Below are 5,794 nucleotides of genomic sequence, written 5' to 3' on the forward strand. Positions count from 1 at the left end.
TCTGCCATACCCTGCCAATACTCTTCCATACCCTGCCAATACTCTGCCATACCCTGCCAATACTCTGCCATAACCTGCCATACCCTGCCAATACTCTTCCATACCCTGCCAATACTCTTCCATACCCTGCCAATATTCTGCCAATACTCTGCCAATATACCCGCCAATACCCTGCCAATACCCTGCAATACTCTGCCATACCCTGCTAATATATTACAGTGGGGGAGATTGTGGATATTACAGTGGGGGAGATTTTTTTTTGTTGATCCGAACCGTGACTCCTGATCCGAGGAACGATCCGAACCGTCAGTTTTTTGATCTGTTGCACCCCTAATGAATATCCATGAGGGTCAGCACTATACAGAGAAGCACACAACATGAACATAAAACTCACCATGTATATAGAATGTAATCAAGCTAATGCACACTACTAAAGGGTCCAAAACTGATGTAAGAAGAGGTACCCAGGCCACCTACAGTGTCCCATCTGATAACAAATAGAGATCATGCACCCATCACCAAGACCAACATACACATAAGAAGGGCTTGAAGATCAAACCTACCAAGTGTATCCTCAAAACTCACCGTATCTGTCAGAACAAAGACATAGCGGCCACCAGGCCAGACGGGACTGGTGGCCCCAGCCACAGAGCCGGCCATGGAGCAGGAGGTGGCTGCTATGTCTTTGTTCTGACAGATACGGTGAGTTTTGAGGATACGCATGGTAGGTTTGATCTTCAGGCCCTTCTTATGTGTATGTTGGTCATGCTGATGGGTGTATGATCTCTATTTGTTATCAGATGGGACACTGTAGGTGTCCTGGGGGATGCTATTTATTAAATATGTCCGCATTCATCAACACGAATGAAGAATCAGACCCCTTTTTCATTTTAGTGGGTCGGCATAACTGCCAGGCAACCAAAATTTTTATATGAAGGCCATTAGTCATCCCTGTGTCCCTGTCATGTTGGGATTATTTATTGTCCCTTGCACTGGAATTTTGAACTTTTCTCTCCTTAATTTTATGTTATATATATATATATATATAAAATGTAGGTGAAGGTGCTAAATCTGATTCTTTTTTATTGCAGATGTACGCGGTATTTACTGCAGACACAGCTCACAAGGCAGGACTATCCCAGTGAGCGAGACAGAATATGAAAGCTACATTGAGACTCCACCAGCATGTGACGTTCACAAGGAGTCCCCACCAGCATGTGACGTTCACACGGAGCCTCCACCAGCATGTGATGTTCACACGGAGCCTCCACCAGCATGTGATGTTCACACGGAGCCTCCACCAGCATGTGACGCTAACACGGAGACTCCACCAGCATGTGACGTTCACACGGAGACTCCACCAGCATGTGACGTTCACACGGAGATTCCACCAGCATGTGACGTTCACACGGAGACTCCACCAGCATGTGACGTTCACACAGAGACTCCACCAGCATGTGACGTTCACACGGAGCCTCCACCAGCATGTGACGTTCACACGGAGCCTCCACCAGCATGTGACGTTCACACGGAGCCTCCACCAGCATGTGACGTTCACATGGAGACTCCACCAGCATGTGACGTTCACACGGAGCCTCCACCAGCATGTGACGTTCACACGGAGCCTCCACCAGCATGTGACGTTCACACGGAGCCTCCACCAGCATGTGACGTTCACACGGAGACTCCACCAGCATGTGACGTTCACGCGGAGACTCCACCAGCATGTGATGTTCACAAGGAGACTCCACCAGCATGTGACATTCACACGGAGACTCCACCAGCATGTGACGTTCACACGGAGACTCCACCAGCATGTGACGTTCACACGGAGACTCCACCAGCTTGTGACGTTCACACGGAGACTCCACCAGCATGTGATGTTCACAAGGATACTCCACCAGCATGTGACGTTCACAAGGATACTCCACCAGCATGTGACATTCACATTGAGACACCACCTGAATGTCACATTCATGTTGAGACTACAGCACAATGTGAGGTTCATGTTGAGAACCCACCAAAATACCAGGGCAGCCATTTGAATATCTCCTCCCATGAAGATGAGGGCAAGCTTAAAGAAAAGAATAGGCAGATCCTGGTGGTAGGGGACTCTGTTATTAGAGGGACAGAGAGGGCAATCTGTCAGAATGACCGCGATCAACGAACAGTATATTGTTTCCCAGTCGCACGAGTTCGGGACATTGCAGATCGGATGGACGGATTGTTGGATGGAGCTGGGGAGGATCCAGTTGTCATGGTACATATTGGAACCAATGACAACATTAGAAGAAAATGGAGCACCCTACAAAATGATTTCAGGGACTTAGGGGCTATATTGAAGAAAAGGACCTCCAAGGCAGCATTTTCAGAAATACTGCCTGTACCTCGAGCCACACCAAGGAGGCAACAGGAGCTTAGGGAGCTTAGCAAGTGGCTGAAGAATTGGTGCAGGAAGGAGGGGTTTGGCTTCATGGAGACCTGGACTGACTTTTCAATTGGTCACTTGCTCTACAGCAGGGATGGACTGCACTTAAATGAGCAGGGTGCAGCTCTGTTGGGAAAGAAAATAACCAAAAGGGTGGAAAAAATGTTAAATCCACCACCAGCATGTGACGGTCACACGGAGATGCCACCAGCATGTGACGTTCACACGAAGACACCATCAGCATGCGACGTTAACACGGAGACTTCACCAGCATGTGATGTTCACATGGAGATTCCACTAGCATGTGACGTTCACACGAAGACGCCACCAGCTTGTGACGTTCACACTGAGACACCACCAGCTTGTGACGTTCACACAGAGCCTCCACCAGCATGTGTAGTTCACACGGAGACTCCACCAGCATGTGACATTCACACAATTACTCCACCAGCATGTGACATTCACATGGGTACTCCACCAGCATGTGACATTCACATTGAGACACCACCTGAATGTCACATTCATGTTGAGACTAAAGCACAATGTGAGGTTCATGTTGAGAACCCACCAAAATACCAGGGCAGCCATTTGAATATCTCCTCCCATGAAGATGAGGGCAAGCCTAAAGAAAAGGATAGGCAGATCCTGGTGGTAGGGGACTCTGTTATTAGAGGGACAGAGAGGGCAATCTGTCAGAATGACCGCGATCAACGAAGTGTATATTGTTTCCCAGTCGCACGAGTTCGGGACATTGCAGATCGGATGGACGGATTGTTGGATGGGGCTGGGGAGGATCCAGTTGTCATGGTACATATTGGAACCAATGACAACATTAGAAGAAAATGGAGCACCCTACAAAATGATTTCAGGGACTTAGGGGCTATATTGAAGAAAAGGACCTCCAAGGCAGCATTTTCAGAAATACTGCCTGTACCTCGAGCCACACCAAGGAGGCAACAGGAGCTTAGGGAGCTTAGCAAGTGGCTGAAGAACTGGTGCAGGAAGGAGGGGTTTGGCTTCATGGAGACCTGGACTGACTTTTCAATTGGTCACTTGCTCTACAGCAAGGATGGACTGCACTTAAATGAGCAGGGTGCAGCTCTGTTGGGAAAGAAAATAACCAAAAGGGTGGAAAAAATGTTAAATCAACCACGTGTCATTCACATCGAGACTCCTCCAGCATGCACCGATTCTGTTGAGACTTGGGCAGAATGTAACTTTCCCACTAAGACACCGGCAGATTATGGCGTTACCACTGAGACTCTGGCAGAATGTGACGTTCATCAGCAGCTTCTGAATCACAGACTCAACTAAAAGTCTGAGGAGCCCTCCCAGGGACCAGGTACGGCTTTACCAACACAGGTCCCTACACTGGTGGCGGCTGCCACTCCAGTATCCAGAGGGCCTTCCCATCAGCCCTCTATTTCCCTTTTTGGAGCTTCTGAATCACCAACTATGAATGTAAATGGACAAACAAGATGATTGACTGTTCCTAGAAGAAGACTCAACAAAAATTCTAAGGTACCCTCCCGAGGGACCAGGTATGGCTGTACCAACACAGGTCGCTACACTGGTGGCTGCCACTTCAGTAACCAGAGGATTTTCCCATCAGCCCTCCATTTTCGTTTTTGGAACTTCTGAATCGCCAACTATCAATGCAGCTGGACAAACAAGACAATTGGCTGTTCCTAGAAGAAGACTCAACAAAAAGTCTGAGGAAGCCTCCCTGGGACCAGGTACGGCTGTACCAACACAGGTCCCTACACTGGTGCGAGCTGCCACTCCAGTAACCGGAGGGTCTTCCCATCAGCCCTCTATTTACCTTTCTGCAGCTTCTGCAGAAGCTTTAAGGTTCAACAATACGTCGCCAAAACATAATCACCTGAAGAACAAGGGGGAGTATGGAAGACGGAAAGAGGGAGGAAAAGGGGGGGGAGGTTGGAGAAAGAAGGGGGTGAGGGTTGGGGGGAACCCCCACACCCCTTCCTTACACCTAACCTCCCCTCCCCCCTCCTTTCCTCCCTCTCTCCCTCTTCCATACTCCCCCTCAGGCATGTGTTGGACAGGCTAAGGGGAGGTTGGAGGCCGGTATTCTTTGGGTGTGTTTTGGAGTGTTATATACATAGATTGCAGTTTAGGATAAGTTTGGATTTCTTCTGGAGGCGCTTTGAGTGGACATAATTGATGAACTCCGTTCAGCGGGGGCGGGCCTTAGAGAACAGAGGCCGCATACAGGCAGCACAGAGGCTTAGGGGTTAGCCTTGCAGCACTGGGGTCCATGGTTCAAATCCTGACCAGGACACTATCTGCATGGAGTTTGCATGTTCTCCCTGTGCTTGCGTGGGTTTCCTCCGGGTACTCCGGTTTCCTCCCACACTACAAAGACATGCTACCTTGCGTTGGTGGTGCAGTGGTGAGCATAGCTGGCTTTCAAGCAGCTGACCCGGGTTCGATTCCCGGCCAACGCCTTCTCCAATACTTGGAGTCCTCAGAGAGAAAAGCGCTATACAAGGGTGGAATGAAGAATGAAGCGAATGTGTGGAATGTTTGAGGAAGAAAATGTTCCCCCAGAATCTGTAGAAGGTGAACCCAGCAACTGATAGAAGACGCTTAGGCTGCGATCACACCTAGGCCTTCCGGATCGCGGGCGGACTCACCTCACTCTTCATATGGGTCCAGCCCAACAAGAACGTCGACTGGATAAACTACATCTACTACAACCAGCAGAGGTTTGTGAATTACACCAGAGATGCTATCAAAGGTATAGCAGCACAATTGGACGCCACCTCTTTGACAGCGTGGCAGAACCGTATAGCGTTGGATATGTTGCTGGCAGAAAGGGGCGGGGTATGCAAAATGTTTGGCACCTTCTGCTGCACTTTTATTCCAAATAATACGGCACCTGATGGAAGTATCACCAAAGCCTTACAAGGCCTACAAATGCTATCTGAAGAATTGGCTGAGAACTCTGGTGTAGAGAACCCCCTGACAGGACTTTTCGAAAAATGGTTTGGTAAATGGGGTGATCTTGCAAAAAGTTTGCTTATCTCTGTTGTCATGGCAACCGCAGTTCTTACATTGTGTGGATGTTGCTGCATTCCCTGTATTAGAGGAATTCTTCAAAGACTGATTGACACATCTTTAACAAAAACTATGCTCCTCCAGAGCGACACGGAACTATACTCACAACCTGAAGATGAATTTACAACTCTCGCTAAGGACTTATCTGTCTAAATGATAATACCTGGTAAAATGAAAAACCTGGATATTTGAATTATTGACATTATTAGTATAAAAGGGGGGAGATGTTAGAGAAATTATACTTTAAATGTTAGTTATGAAAGACGCCATTTTGTTTATCATGGC

General features: G+C 48.2%; 1 non-coding gene across 1 annotated transcript; it reads left to right on the plus strand.

The window, feature by feature from the left end:
- The first annotated feature begins 4,824 nt into the window (after nucleotides 1–4,824).
- TRNAE-UUC (transfer RNA glutamic acid (anticodon UUC)) lies at nucleotides 4,825–4,896 on the plus strand. Its single transcript has one exon. It is a non-coding gene; the product is annotated as a tRNA-Glu (tRNA).
- Nucleotides 4,897–5,794: the final 898 nt, after the last annotated feature.

The sequence above is a fragment of the Aquarana catesbeiana genome, linkage group LG03, assembly GCF_042186555.1.
Source record: "Aquarana catesbeiana isolate 2022-GZ linkage group LG03, ASM4218655v1, whole genome shotgun sequence".
NCBI classification, from domain to species: Eukaryota; Metazoa; Chordata; class Amphibia; order Anura; family Ranidae; genus Aquarana; species Aquarana catesbeiana.